Here is a 16,793-nt window from a genome sequence, read left to right as displayed (position 1 = left end):
AAATGATGAAATATTGCTCTAATGATTGAATGGAAGGGGAAATAAACACCAATGTTGGGGCTGAGGATTTTTTCTGGCTGTGTGGATGCCCTTATTGAAATGTGGATCAAGACTGTTACCCAAAGTTTTATCTCTTAGTTATTGCACTTGACTTTAGGGTAAAAAAAAAAATGTTTTCACCAAGTTGTGCCTTTCCTTCTGAAATTGTAAGTGAACACAGTAACAGTACCTGTTTAACTGTGCCATAGATGTTGCTACAGAGAACACACCAGTGTTCTCACTGTTGAGCTCACAATACCTACCAAATATGTAATCTATGGAGAAACCTGTGCAGAACCTGCTGATGCTGTGTGTCTGTTGGAAAATAAATTCGAAATATTTGCTCCTCCCCTGGCAAAAAATTCTTAATCTTTCTGGCCAGGTTTGGTAGTACACATTTACAATACCAGCTATTGAGGACACTGAGGCAAGAGGATTGCAAATTCATGGCCAGCCTGGGCAAAATAAAAAGTAAAAAGGTAAAGTGCTGGCCTAGCATACCTCAGGCCCTAAGTTTGATTCCTGGGAACACACACACACACACACAGACACACAGACACACAGCATTTTGAGGGTGAGAGTAATGATTTATTATTATGGTTTTAATTTGCATATTCCTGCTGAGTTATATAAAACCCTATTGAACTAAAGAAGACTGAGGAAAAGATGTGAGGTATATTTCATTGTATTCTTATGAGTTAAGGAAGTGAGTCATATTCTCAGATTATCTAAAATGGTAGTAATTTAGTTCAATTCAATTTGCCACAGAAGCATCTGTCAACATCCTCTAGGGATTCCAAGGTGTGTAAAACAGATCCTACCCATGGTGTGTTACTATTGAGCAAGAAAGGCAATTAGGTCAACCAAGACTTGTCATGGGATGTATAAAGCCAAATATCATGTGCTGGAGGAGTAAAGATGAAGGAGAAACTAATTTGGCCTGAGAGGAAGCAGTATTGTAAGAGGGTACATCTTGAAGAAGGAGCAGGAGTTTTTCTTGGTTGGGTAGACTTTGTAGAAAAGGGGAACATGAGAAACAAATACCCAGAGGAATGAAATGGCCAAGTACCAGCAGGGATCTGAGATGGCCAGAATGTGAGGTGGGGAAAAGGGGGAATGACTTGTAGCAAAGCAGAAAGTTAGTCAAGTGAAGATCTGGAGAACTTTGTCAGCACTATTTGGGATTTACCACACATTGTGCTTGGCATGGGGCTGCTATACAAGAGGTGGAGGTAAGGAGACTCCTTGAGCCCAAGGAGTTCAAGGCCAGCCTGGGCAACATAGAGAGACCCTGTTTCTTATTTTTTTTTAAATGCAATTCAAACATAAAATAGTACATTGTATTAAGGGATGGGATTATACTCAGGGGTAAAGCACTTACCTAGTATACATAAGGTCCTGGGTTCTCTCTCTGGTACTGTAAACAAACAAGCCAAATGAACAAAGAAAAAAATCCGAAACAATTTGAGACTTTATCCTGTATCCTGGTAAGCCACCTAAGAATCTTCAAAGTATGAAAGTAACAAGATCAGATCAGAAGATTTGATATGATTAGAACAGAAGTTTCTGGCCTTGAACTCCTTTGGCAGTCTGGTAAAGCATATGAATTCCTCAGAATATAATTTTTAAATGTTTAAATTAAAATACATAGGAAATATAAGGAAATATAAATAAAAGAAATTCAATAACATTGAAACAGAATATTTTTAATCGTGATATTTGCTCCGGTATTAGCACATTTAAAAAATCTAGTGGTAGGTCTAATGTTATTATAATTTCAAAGTGGAAATGAGTGTAAGAGATGTCATAAAATAGACATATCAACTGTAATATGAGGTGAAAATATCTGTAATTTTTGTTGGTGATAGTCATAAGCATTGTTAATGCTATGGCTTGTTGCTTATATTCATAGTAAAAAAAATATACTAAATTTCACTTATATGTAAGTGAAAATACCCCATGGATTCTATACATTTCTCCCAGAGACCCCATGAATTCTATGTATTTATCTCAGGTTACATCCTCAGTAAGTAAAAGAAGACCCCTACTGATAGACTGGAAAGAAGGATAAGCTAGAAGGAGGGGCAGATCAGTTAGGCCATTTCAGTGGTCCAGATAAGACTGAATAGAGACTACAGTAGTGGAGTATAGGGCAGTGGTGGTATTTGGGAATTGAATCCAGATGTGGGTTGGGGGAGAGTTAGGGAAGTGCTTGGGGAACTGAGAGAGAGGAATGACTAAAGGACCTCACTGAGGTTTCTAGCTTGGGTAAGAGAGAGGATGGCACACCAAGACATACCAGCTTGTACCTGTATAGCAGGCTACTAATTGGTCTCCTGTGTCTTCCTTTGCCCCACTAGGGCCCAATTTCAACAGAGCAGTCCAAGTGTAGTCTTTAAACATAAGTAAGATGACATAATGTCTCTGTTCAACATCCTGTGATAGTCGAAGTCCTTTTAATAGTCATTATGGCCCCACATGATTCAAATTTCCATCCCTGTTATTGTTTTGAATTTGGAAGTAGTGGGGATTGAGTCTCATTTCCTATTATTCCCCTCACCTCCATTCACTGACTTCCAGCTGCTCTCGCTCTTCTCAAACATATAAGGGGATGCTCCTGCCTTGAACCTTTGCACTGACTCTTCCTTCCATCAACCTGGAATGGTCTTCATCTAGGTGGTCACACACTGATTCCCTTAACTTATTCAAGTCTTTGCACCCTTAACCTCCTTCAGTTCACCCCTGTGAGGCCTACTCTTGACAACCCTATTTGGAAAAAAGCCTCTCAGGGGCTGAGGGTGTAACTCAGTGGTAGAGTGCTTGCCTAGAAGGCACAATGAACTGGGTTTGATTCCCAGCACTGCCAAATTATACAACAACAACAAAAAACTTATTCTAGATAGCTGGATGGTCTGGAGGTCAGAGGAAAGATGATTGGTGCTAGAATCTAGACTTGGAAGCCAATTACCGTGAGGTAGTTGTTGGCCAGTGAGACAAAATATATTTCTAAATTTGATTTTAAAAACATGAATTAGGCAGGTAGAGTGTCTCATGCCTATAATACCAGTGACTAGGGAGGCTGAGACAGGAGATTGTAAGTTCAAGGCCAGCCTTAGCAACTGAGGGTTAATACTGACGGTTAGCTCAGTATTAAAAAATAAAAATATATGCTATGGATTTTTATAATATTTTGGTAACGATACTGTTTTAAAACAGTGGTGTTTTGTCATAATGTTTTTTGTTTTGTTTTGTTTTATATTTTCTAATCGATCCAATCACAGGCACTAGTTCAAATTTCCATGAATTGTTGCATGCTTTAATTCTAAGCAATCATATATTAAAGAATACTGGGCTAGGGGTCTAAGAGAGTCATACAAGGTGATGTACATGCAAAGTTGCAAAATTCTACCTTGTGTATTTGAAGGAATATATAAAAATGTGAATCAGTCACATTGTATAACACATTTAATTTAGAGGACACACCAAATCTATTGAACAAAAGCAGAGAGCTAGGTGTGAGAGAACATTAAAGAGAGTAGGCACTCATATCTGCTGTTCTCTCAACTAGTATCTTTTTCTTTGTAAGCATGAGAAGCAATGCTTGAAGAACCTATTCCATTAGTTAGTGTTAGTTTTCACATGCCTCTCTTAGAGTAAGCATTTCACTGTGCTAAGTGTAATTCTAGGGCCCTTCATAAACTTTTAAAATCAACTTGTTAAATTTCTTTAAAAAGTGCTTCAGAAATTTTCACTAGGATTTCATGGAATTTATAGACTGAGAATATTTATCTTTAAAACATTAACTTTCTTGCCAGGCGTGGTGGTGTGTGCCTATAGTGCCAGCAACTCAGGAGGCTGAGGCAGGATCCTTGAGCCCAGGAGTTCAAGGCCAGCTAAGCCCACATAATGAAACCCCATTAAAAAAATAGATAATAAGGCATTAATTTCCTATCCAGGAACATGGTCTTTCTTTCCATTCATTTAAAATCTTCTTTTATGTAACTTTTTTTTTTCTCCATACAAGTCTTTAACAGTTTTCGACTAATAAAATGGTTTTATTGGTGTGGTGGTGCGTGCCTGAAATCCCAGCAGCTTGAGAGGCTGAGGCAGGAGGATCACGAGTTCAAAGCCAGCCTCAGCAAATGCGAGACACTAAACAACGCAGTGAGACTCTGTCTCTAAATAAAACAGAAAAAAGTGCTGGGGATGTGGCTCAGTGGTTAAGTGTCCCTGGGTTCAAACCCTGGTATATATATATATAAAAAAAAATGGTTTTGTTATTGTGAATAGATCCCTTTTCCCTAACAATTTCCAGCTGGTGGTGGTATACTAGAAGCCACCCATTAGTTGTTTTTTTTTTTTTTTTTTTTTTAAGAGAGAGAATTTTAATTTTTTTTTTTTTTTTAATTTTCGGCGGACACAACATGTTTGTTTGTATGTGGTGCTGAGGATCGAACCCGGGCCGCACGCATGCCAGGCGAGCGCGCTACCGCTTGAGCCACATCCCCAGCCCTAATCCATTAGTTTTTAAAATGTAGATCATTTATTCGAACATAGCACTGAAATTCTATGTATTTACTAGTTTATAACCCTCTGAAATAGTCTCAGCTTTTCTAGTTACACGTACCTTATGTCTCTTTTCCTGTTTTAGTGTAGTGACCAAAACTTTGAATATAATGGTAATGATGGAAGTAAGCATTCTTGTTCTTGATTTTAAGGGACTTCTTGCTTCGAATGTTTCACTATTAGGTATGAGGCTTGCTATGAAATAGTGATAAATGCTCTGTAAGTAAGATTTTCCTCTCTTCTGAGTTCTCAAGGACATTTTACTAACGGGTATTTAATTTTGTCAAGTGCATTTTTCAACACAAGTTGATTATTTTCTATTTCCTTAGTATGGTGATTTATATTAATAGACTTCATAATGTTGAAACACTCCTGTATTTATAGAATAAACTCTCTTGCTCATGATGTAATATTCACTTAATCCACTGCTAGATTCTGTGCTAATAATGTATTTGGGATTTTTTCTTTACATTAATAAGTGGGGTTTGTTTCTTATATTTCTGGATGGATGGAGGAGTACTTTCCATTCTGGTTTATTGGGATTATGTAGGTGTCGGAATGAAATGGGGAGTTTTTATCTTTTTTTCATTACTCTAGGATAGTTTCTATAATAAATGACTTATCTGTTTTTTGATGGTTTGGTGGAAGTCTCAAAGTCTTTTCAGACTTTTTTTTTTTTTTAGTACTAGGGATTGAACCCAGGGGTGCTTAATCACTGACCACTGAGCCACATTTCCATCCCTCTTTCACATTTTATTTAGAGACAGGGTCTCACTGAGTTGCTTAGCACCTCACTTTTGCTGAGGCTGGCTTTGAACTTGTGATCCTCCTGCATCGGCCACCCAAGCCGCTAGAATTATAAGCCTGCACCAATGCACCTGGCACAGTCTGGTGTATTTTTAAGGAGATCTTTGACCAACTGCTTTCTTAGATAATGGCTGGTCTATTCAGGTTCTCTACTGATTCTTGATTCCATTTTATAGCTTATAGTTTCTTTGAAAGTATCCATCTGTGCTCTGCATAGTGGCACCTGCCTATAATCCCAACAATTTGGGAAGTTGAGGCAGGAGGAATTCAAGTTGGAGGGCAGCCTAGGCAATTTTTTCTTTCTGTTTCGAAATAAAAAATAAAAAGGGCTGGGGATGTGGTTCAGTGTCAGAGCACCCCTGAGTTCAATCCTCAGTACCGCCCTTCCCCCCCACATCCATTTGTTTTAATTTTCAAATTTGCATGTTCAAATTATACATAAATAAAATTCTCTGGCCAGGTGCAGCAGGACACACCTATAATTCCAGCAACCCAAGAAGCTGAGGCAAGGGGATGGCAAGTTTGAAACTAGCCTCAGCAACTTAGTGAGAACCTGTCTCAAAAGTAAAATAAAAAGGACAGGGGATGTAGCTCAGAGGTAGAGCATCTCTGGGTTGTATCCTCAGTACAAACAAACAAACAAACAAAACCCCCTGACTCTGGTCATTAGTTAGCTTCTGTAGATATTTATATCATCTCTCTAATTTCTAAGGATGTTTGTGTTCTCTTAGAGAGATGCAGACATTTAAATAGCAATCTGTTTAACTGAAGACAAGAGAGAATTTCCACAATAGTATTTTAGCAACCAGATTATATCTCATACAGCAATAAAAAGTTGTAGTATTTAGGAATGTGGGTATCTTGAAAGAAAGCCTGTAAAAATTTGAGTGGTAGGATATATCTAAGAACACATTTTCATTTCCTCAATGCTCAAATGAAATAATACCTAAAGAGTCTGAGAAACCTTGAAGAGCTTAACAGTGTTTTCCCCACTCTCCTCTTGCCCTGGGCCATCTTAACTCCACTGAGGAAGACATTCTTAATTTCAGTTGGTCTAAGAAATATAGTATTAAAAATTTTTGCTTGGTTATTTAGTTACCAACAGGATCATCACAGAATGCATCAATGTCAATTCCTTGACATTTCAATTTCACCAAACATCAGATCCCATCTAGTCCATTTTTCTTTAATCTAATTTAATGAATCACCTCTCTCTTTATTTTCAGCCTGCTATCTTGGGAAATCCATGCCATTAATTTTCAGCTTATCTCTTACTTAGGATGAGGAAAAATGTTCAGCCTTTTTACTTTCAGGACCTACTTTCATTTATAGGTAGCACATCATGGCTGTTGCAAAGTGCTACCCTGGAGTGGTTACCCCGAGCAAGATCTCCAGTGTGTGTGGCTGGTTGCTGCCCTTGAACCCTCATGGAGGATGTAGGGGGTCTCAATTCCCTTGGGCTACTTGGAGTGAAGAAGTGAGGTACTGGCAGAGGAGTCCATAGTATGTCTCCAGAAAGCCCTAAATCATCTTCAGAAAATATGGGAATAGATTGGGATTCCAGAGGACCAGAAATGTTGTTATGAAAAACTGAGGTTGTAAAGAAGCATATCAAGGGTGTCCTGGATATGATGGTTGCTGAATAAGAGAGCCTGAGGAGAGGCTTATCAAAAACATATCCATCTGTCCAAAAGATCTGAACACCTGTGCGGTGAGTTACATTGATTTCAGGAGGAGGGAGAATCAACTAGAAAAAGATTTGCATGCTCAGGTAGAATTGAAATGAAAAAAAAAAAAAGGAAAAAGGAGAGAAAACAGGAACTGAAGTCACTTCAAGAACAAGATCAAGAATTGTGTGGGGCTGGAGCAGTAGCTCAGTGGCAGAGTGCTCACCTAGCATGCATAGGGCACTGGGTTTGATCCTCAGCACCACATAAAACATAACATAAAGGTATTGTGTCCATCTACAACTAAAAAAAAAATTGTGTGAAATTCTTTGCATGCCCCACTATGACATTGACAGCATTTCTGTTCCCAGCTCAGAAGAGCTGAACCAGGTCAGACAATATGTGACAACATTGATGGAAACAAAAGTATCTAGGCATGAGGAGTTTGTCAACATAGACAGATCATACTGTGTATGGAGGAATTAGATCACACACCAGACACAAGCTTTGAAAGAGATGTGGTATATGAAGATTAAGATGCCTTTAGTTTGTCTTTGGAGAAAACTGCAATGCTATAAAATTTGCTGCGGCAGCTGGAAATACAAAAACCACAAAATGAAACCGTGTGTGAGGGACTGCGTGCTCAAATCTGGGAACTCTGGGACAGGTTGCAGATACCTGAAGATGAGAGAGAAGCTGTGGCAATGGTTATGACTGGATCAAAAGCCAATGTCAGAAAAGCGCTGCAATTAGAAGCTGATTGGCTGGAAGAAAATGCAAAACATGAAGAAAGTGATTGAGGCAATTTAAGTGGAGCTGCTCAGTATTGGGACCAGTGGTTTTATAGCCAGGAGCAGGGATGAGTTTTTGCCCCTTACTGTGCTGAGGACTACACTGAAAACCTGCTCAAACTACATGATGCTGAGATTGTGCAGTTAAGAAACTATTATGTTCCTTGGAAAATTGGGAATGGAACTACCATTTGACCCAGCTATTCCTCTTTTCGGACTATACTCAAAAGAACTAAAAACAGCATACTACAGGGACACAGCCACATCAAAGTTTATAGCAGCACAATTCACAATAGCTAGACTGTGAAGCTAACCTAGATGCCCTTCAATGGGTGAATGGATAAAATAATGTGGCATTTATACACAATGGAATATTACTCAGCACTAAAAAATAACAAAATCATGGCATTTGCAGGGAAATGGATGGCATTAGAGCAGATTATGCTAAGTGAAGTTAGCCAATCTCAAAAAAACAAATGCCGAATGTCTTCTCTGATATAAGGGGGGGGGGGTGACTCAAAATGAGGTAGGGGGGAAGAGCATGAGAAGAAAATTACCTTTAGATAGGGAAGAGAGGTGGGAGGGAAAGGGAGGGAGAATGGGAATTACACGGAAGAGGGAAGGAGACCCCCTTCGTTATACAGAATACAGGTAAGATGATGTGAGGGGGAAAAATAAAAAGAGGCAGTGGGTCACATTAGATTAGGTAGAGAGAAGTGATGGGAGGGGAGGGGAGGGGAAGGGGGAAATGGAAGGACAGCAGAATAAAATAGACATTATTATTGCTGTGGGTATATACATGACTGCATGACCAATGTGATTCTGCAACGTGTACACTCAGAAAAATGAGAAATTATATCCCATCTGATTCAAATGTATGATATGTCAAGATCATTGTACTGTCATGTGTAACTAATTAAAACAAATTTTTTAAAAAGACAAAAAAAAAAAGAAGAAACTATTTTGAAGTTCATAAAGAACTCTTTGAAGGTTTCCAGAAAGTGGGAAGAGAGCTGGAGGCTTTTCTTAGAGTTTGGGAGAAAAGCTTCAGATCCAAGTTGATTTACAAACCGGGAAGGAAACCTTTTAAGAGAAGGAAAGCGATAATCTAAGCTCTAGAGAAAGCTCCCTACGATAAAAGAAGAGTTGAAGGCACGGATTGAAATGTGGGAATAGGAGCAATCAAAAACATTTGTGGTGAATGGACAGAAATTCATGGAGTATGTGGCAGAACAATGGGAGATGAATCTATTAGAGAAAAAGAGCCAAGCAGGAAAGACAACTAAAGAACAAGAAGCAGACAGAGACAGAGATGCTGTATGGCAGTGTTCCCTGATGCCCAGCAAGCAGCAAGTTCTGCCTCCCAACACGCCGGGCAAAGTGCAGAAGCTGAAAACTGCTATCATGTCCAGTGCTACAGCCAATAGGAACATAGGCCTGTCTTTGCGGGGACAATCTACCACTGCCCTGTGTCTCGACTTCCTCCTTCTGGCAGCAAGCCAGTGGTCAGTTCCACTTGTTCTGGAAAGAAAACACCCTGTGCCAGTAGGCATGGAGCCAACAAAGAGAACCTGGAGCTGAATGGCAGCATCTTGAGTGTGAGAACTTTCAAAGGCTTCCAAATCTGAAGCTACTTCTCTATTCCTCAATGCAACCAACATTCAGGCCAGCCAGCCAGCCACTGTAGCTTCCTGTGCAGAGACTAGACTTAATTATGCAGGATTGTCTCTAGTTTTTCTTCAGTTTAGATGCACTTAAAACACTGGACAGGGTCTGTTACCATGGGCTTAACTTAAAGACATGAACAAGTATGACAGATCAAAGTCTGTCATGGGTTTAGTGGGTCCATAGAGAGTTGCTTTTATTTTTGACTCGAGAAATACCTTAAAACTTAGTTTATAGCAGTAAGTACAAATATTAGCGTCTAGGACCTAATTTCTTTCTCTACTCCATGATTCTTTTTTTTTTAATTGTTTTTATTTTTTTAAATACATGACAGCGGAATGCATTACAATTCTTATTACACATATAGAACACAATTTTTCATATTTTTGTATATAAAGTATGTTCATGCCAATTCATGTCTTTATTATATGTGTACTTTTTTACAATTCAATTTTTATTACACATATATACCACAATTTTTCATATCTCTGTATATAAAGTAGGTTGACACCCAATTCGTAGTACTTTGGATAATGATGTCCACACATTCCACCATCCTTGCTCATCTTCTGCCCCCTCCCTTTCCCTCCCACCCCTCTGCCTATCTAGAATTCATCTATACCTCCCATGCTCTCCCTCCCTACCCCATTATGAGTCAGCCTCCTTATATCAGAGAAAACATTCGGCATTTGTTTTTTGGGATTGGCTAACTTCACTTAGCATTATCTTCTCCAAAGCCATCCATTTACCTGCAAATGCCATGACTTTATTCTCTTTTATTGCTGTCTACTCCATGATTCTATTTGTTGAAGCACAATCACTGTTGTATAGAAAATGATTGACTAGACCCAGCCTTGGGGAATGGGAAATGAAGTAATTTTAGCTTGTATACTTGCAATTAGCAATTAACATTGTTTTTTGTCTAGGGGTGTTCAGTTAATGATGTAGCTATGATAGCTTTGCTCTCACCAAAAGACCAGTCCTCACCACACAGGACAGCCTTCCTTTCAATAAGGATGTCTGTGTGTCAGCATTTGAGGTGGTCTGATGTAGTGACAAAGTGTGACAGGGAGGCTGGGAGCTCCTTTGTGAAATTGTACAGTGCAATCCCTTTATGGGTGTGTGTGAGTGACCCACACGCTTGTCTGAATTCTGTTTCTTTTGAGTTTTCTCTGGGTCCAGTCCTCTTATCCCTGTGCCCACTGTGCCCAAGTTCTTCTACCCCTGCAGCTGCCAGCCCAGTTGGGAGGCCATCTGGGTAGGTTGGGCCATTTCTGTTGTGGAGATGAGCAGCTTTCCACATGTCACAACTGGGGATTTTTTCCTACTATAGCTTCCACTGATGAGGCTCCTTCTTTACCTACCCTAAACATTACTCCTGCACTTCCCAAAGCACTATTATGTATTCTTACTGTCTGCCTGCGCCAATACTACTAACACATTAAATGATTCTCAAAAGCTTACCAGTGTGGACTTGGTCTGTGTGTGTAAGCCATGCTGTTAGTCTTACGTACACACATGACCTGTTTTTAAAATATAAGTATATTCTTAAAAATAAATTGATATTACTTTGTATGCTGTACTTTCTATTTTATTCTTTGTAATCAATTTGGTCACAGGCAAGACCCAGCCTCCGTGGGGGCAGGGCCTTGCCGTGCACCGCCTGCCTCAGTAGCCTTACTCAGCCTCCCAGATCTGCCTAGGAAGACCAACTCTAGAACTTTCAGAGTTTTTTTTTTCCCCCTTTTCCTTTAAATTTTGGACCCAAGTCATGGTTCTGTTCCTGTCTGCTCTGATGCTGGGACTCCAGGCGGTGGGAACCTCCAGGTCCTGACCACCCTCCTACCCTGGGGGACACCTTGGTCCCACCACGCCAGCAGCAGGGCTGGTCTCCTCGGATTCCCAGTTTCATAGAGTGTGACAAGGGTGTAAATATTTATAATTGTGTATACCTGTTGAGATGTGGAGGGGCGCATCGGGTTTTTTAAGGTGACGTATATGTTTTGATAACAGCAACTACAGGCTCAGTATTGTACATGGAGCGCAGTGGCCACGAGTACATTCCATTGCCTGTCCCCGGGCTTGTAATGCAGACAGAACTCGATTAAAGCAGTTTTCTAACAAAAAAATAAATAAATAAAAAATAAAAATAAATTGAAATGGGCATAGTTACTTTTCAAAAAGAGGGGGAAAAAACCCCACCAATGCTAACCTACAAATACTATCATATTATTCTCTTCTTTTGGATTCTTGAAATTTTTATCTTGTTATCTCTCTACTTAGGGCCTTTGGTCCAGTTAATAGCTTATAATTTTACTAACTCTACTTTCTGTTGTTTGCTTTGTCTCAGCTGTGCTAAATTTTAGAAGCTTTGAGGGCTGGGGCTGTGGCTTAGCCTTAGCGCACTTGCCTGGCATGTGTGAGGCACTGGGTTTGATTCTCAGCACCATGTAAAATAAATAAAGGACTATCAACAACTTAAAACAATTTAAAAAAAATTTAGAAGCTTTGAACTAAGTGTTTATTCTGATACAAGATTTATTCTGATATTAATCTTTAGATTAAAATGATAACACATGGGTTTTAATGTTATATCCTTATCAATGTATTTGGAAGATAATATATATTTTTAAAAAAACCAATCAAACATAGATCACAAACTTCTGAGATATGTGAAGTTTAGGTTTGTTTATACTGTACATATGAAGGCACAAGTAGTCTAAGAACTACAGAGTAGTCTCCTTAGTAGCGCTAGGGAGGCAGGAGTCGTATCAATCTTGTTCCCTACTAACTTCCTAAATAGTACATATCTTCTACATAGTAGGTAATCAGCACATATTTTGATTGAGCAATGAACTGGTATATGTAGAGAATCTAATAATATATTTTAAAGTTTTCACTCATGATTTGAAAATCATGTAAAATTATGATATTTTCAAGTATCAAATGGTTAGGTACCTTTGTTATGCGGCTTTATCGGAAAGACTAATGGGCCCTTAAAAGAAAGAGAAAAAATTCTCAGTAGGTGTATAGTCAAGCTTCACAGAAAAATATATTATCATTCTCATCACATGGGACTGGCACCTCCAGGAACCTAAGTGCAGCTCTTGGCTGAAAAGCACTTGGTGTTATTTGAGAATTGGGTTCTGCGGTGCTCTTGCCTACCATTTGGGAGATCTCTGACACCGGCAACCGCTACTAACTCTGTATGTCTGAAGCATATCACAACCCCTTTCACTATCACGATCATAAAGAATATGCCAGGGAGGCTGGGGTTGTGGCTCAGTGGTAGAGCACTTGTCTAGCATGCACGAGGCCCTGGGTTCAATTCTCAGCACCACATATAAGTAAATAAATAAATAAATAAAATAAAGGTATTGTGTCAACTACAACTAAAAAATATTAAGAAGAATATGCCTAGCCAGTCACTAATCAGTATAATACACTGCTATTGGACTCAGTTCTTCAACACTGGGCCACTTTGTATACCACTTGGCCACCTTATAAAGGGATGCCTTCAGGTCAGATACCAATCCTTGGCTCAAATACTTGTGGCCAAGGGAGTTAGGGTTACACAGCAACAAGGGCAGGCAGGTACTTTGAGGTACCTCTCCAAGCCAATGGCTTCTTGCTATTAAAGGTAATAATTAAGAACTGCCATGTATCAGTATCTAACAATCCCAACGCATACTGATTATTTTCATATTTATGTTGCCACATCTTCACAAAATATCTTTGCCTTGTGGATACTTAGTCATGTTTCCTGGGATCGTCATGGTGTATTATGATGAGACAGAAATGAGCCATAATCTACTGAGAAGAAAATTTATATAGCACATTGCAGAAAAATTCAATATATGGACATTCATGAGTATGAACGAGGAAGATTTTTTAGTTTTTCATATGTGATATTCCTATATATTAGAAAATAAATAAATTACTTCCAGAAAAACAATTTCTGAAAAATCTCTGCATGTTATATTTTGCTGGTACATCTCATGAGATCATGGATAATAGTCTTCTTGGGATCTAGTACAAATGATGTTAATTCCCAAAATATGTGCTCAGGATAAATCTACTGACTATTCTCAGAACTTTGTGCCACACTGACCTAGTGTGAAATAGTGATTTGAGTCAAAGCAATGGCATTTTGAATTTCCCAATTATGGATTATTTTCTAAATATATAGTGAGTTTAATTGGGCCTAGGCAACCTCTCTCCATCTGTTAAAAAAATGTTTCAAAATTGTTTCTTCTTTTATAGGTGACACATGATTACTAAATCAAAAAGACATTTCTCAGTCCTTACCTTATTTGACTTCTTCACAACAGTCAACATTGTGGAGTACCCTTTGCTTCTTAATATCCCACAATATCAATATCTTCATCTACTCTGATGGAGTAGTAACCATTTGTATGCTGATGCATTCTGAATAATATACATACCTAGATGGGACCTCATCCATGAGCTCCAGAGGAGAATCTTTTTCTATCTTCAGAATGTCAGTTTAGATACTGGCAGGTTTTTAATACACAACGTGTCTAAAACTAACTAATTTTGTTCCCATCACCCACCACTCCTCCATAGCAAATCTGACATTTCTCTTACATTTATTAAAGTGCACAATAGTCTACCAACAATTCAAGGTGGGAAGCAGGGCATGGGAAGGTTGCTCTCTCTCTTTGCCTACAATCAATCACTTCCAAAGTTCTATCAATTTTGGCTCCTAAATTTCTCTCCAGTCTGTCTTCTCTACTCCATCCCACCACCACTTTTGTATTAGTTTGCTCTTGTTGCAATAATGCTAAATGCAAACCCTTCCAAATCTTAGTGTCTTAAAACGATAATTTATTCTTATGGATTTATTGGTCAGCTGTGGTGGTTCTGCTAATCCAAGTTAGGCTATTCCATAAGTTAGCTCTAGTCTCCCCCTCATGGGACCAGCATTTGCAGATTGACCCAGACATCTGATTTTCATGGTAATAGTGGAGATACAAGAGGAAAAACAGGCAAGACATTTTCAGAGCTAGCTCAGAACTAGAACACTGTCACATCAGCCTTATTCTATTTATAAAAGTAAGTCAAGTGACTGAACCATGATCTGGGAAATATATTCTGACCTATTAATTAGAGGGCCTGCAAGTTACTTGGCAAATGGACTGGGGCTATGGCTCAGTGGTAAAGAACTTGCCTAGCAAGTGTGAGGCACTGGATTCGACCCTCAGCACCACATAAAAATAAATAAACAAAATAAAGGCATTGTGTCCATCTACAACTAAAAAAAAGTTACTTGGTAAAGGAATGGATATGGAGAGGCATGAAGACTGGCCAAAACAAACATCTCTAATGCTTCATCTATCATCTATCATTTACATTGAATCTGATCTTGCAATATGGCGTCTTGATGAGGTCTATCATGTGTCAGTGGCATGTAGTTTCATTTGTTAGGAACAACTTGCCCAAATCCATCCCATTCTACTCTGCCTATCTAATCTTCTCTTCATCCTCCCAAACATAGTTAATATGTTCTTTAATGACCCTCCTCTGCTAGACCTCTTTTTATACCACCTATTTTCTGTATGCATGATGTTTTTGCTGTCATTAGACTAAATTGCAATTCATGTTCACATGGCTGTCTCCTTTCTAGATTAATAAAGCTTTTCGAGGGTAATAAGTACTTACTTTTCTGGTCTCTGTCTCTCTAGGGCCCAGGAAAGTGTTTGTCCTAAAAAGTTCAATGAATGCTGATTTGAATTAAACTTATGTTAGACAGAAATGACATTATTATTATTATTATTATTATTATTATTATTATTATTATTTCTACTTAGTTGTACATGACAGCAGAATGCACTTCAATTCATCATACACAAAAGGAGTGCAATATTTTTGATTCTCTGGTTGTACATGGTGTAGAAACACACCATTCTTGTAATCATACATGTACTGACAGAGCTGATATTTTAGAAATAAAGAGTATTACTTTGAGTTTCAGGTACAGAATTTGCTTGTGCAATTTAAAATATGAAAGCAGCTAATGTTTCTTTCTGAAGCAAGGCAGTATAAAATTATTGAGATATACACAGCAAGCAAATAAAGGAGTCACTTCTACAATTCTCGTTATGCTGAACTGAGCTTTGGGGTTCTCACAGAAGCAGCAGAAATTAGATTTATCAAAGGTATAATTTAGACTGCTCTATTATGCTGTGTTTACATGTGAAGAAATTAGTATCAATTATGAGTTTTCCCATTTGTGAAAAGGAGATGGAAAATTTCTATACTTTTTGTGCATGCTTAAAAACTTTTTTTCCTAAAAAAGCCTAAGATATTAACATAAGAAATGTTTTTCTTTCTTTCTTTTTTCTTTTTTTGCACTGAGGATTGAGCCCAAGGGCATTGGACCACTGAACCACATCCCCAGCCCTATTTTGTAATTTATTTATAGACAAGGTCTCACTGAGTTGCTTAGTGCCTTGCTGTTGCTGAGGCTGGCTTTGAACTTCTGATCCTCCTGCCTCAGCCTCCTGAGCCGCTGGGATTACAGGCTTGCGCCACCATGCCCTGCAAGAAAGATTTTTCTTTAAAAAACTTTTTGAAGGGAAAAAACTCTTTAAAAAATTTTTTGGAAAAATCTGATCATTTAATTTACATTGTTTATTTTGAAACAGATCACTACTGTTGTTTATATCTACTTTTCAAGTCATGGTATGAAATTCTTTTTTTTTTAAACAATGAATTGTAGCATTTTCAGTTGATGCAATGAGCAAATTATATTCTGGTGAAATGATTTAAAGGATTAGTAACTTGATTTATAATATACTTAATATCTCTACCAGCTTGTGAACAATCCAGTTATTTAGTGATGTCTACTCATTATTGCTTCTGAAAATAGCTCATGTTGTTTGGGGTAAGGTAGTTCTGTGTGTGATCTTCTAACAGACATAAAGAGAACAATAATTTCTATGCAAATGTTCCCACTGGATGTAGGGTGCACCTTCTCAATTCTCATTAAGGTGCACTGATTTCTTGATAAGATTAGGGCAAGCAGCAAGTTTTGTCAGCCCCAAATTTTCCTTACATCATATCACTTGACTGAAGAACATGGGTGATTTTCAAGCATGTTTTTGTTGTTGGGTAAGCCATTAAGTCATATAGCAATACTATCTAATAGAAATATTGTGTGAGCTACATATGTAATTAAGTTTTCCATTAACCACATAAAATTAAAAAAAAAGTCCATTTTTTTTTTCTTTTTGGC

At 38.3% G+C, this 16,793-nt stretch overlaps 1 protein-coding gene and 1 pseudogene across 1 annotated transcript in view; both read left to right on the top strand.

Annotated features, from left to right (window-relative positions):
• Atosa (atos homolog A) overlaps nt 1–16,793 on the top strand; it is a 141,734-nt gene that overhangs the window by 11,830 nt on the left and 113,111 nt on the right. The window lies entirely within an intron of this gene.
• LOC124104191 (protein regulator of cytokinesis 1-like) lies at nt 7,026–11,110 on the top strand (annotated as a pseudogene).

The sequence above is a fragment of the Marmota monax genome, unplaced genomic scaffold, assembly GCF_021218885.2.
Source record: "Marmota monax isolate L192 unplaced genomic scaffold, Marmota_monax_Labrador192_F-V1.1 WCK01_AAM20220418_F8-fsc00001, whole genome shotgun sequence".
NCBI lineage: Eukaryota > Metazoa > Chordata > Mammalia > Rodentia > Sciuridae > Marmota > Marmota monax.
Note: the sequence above shows the minus strand (reverse complement) of the source record. Positions and strands in the feature narration are given on the sequence as shown.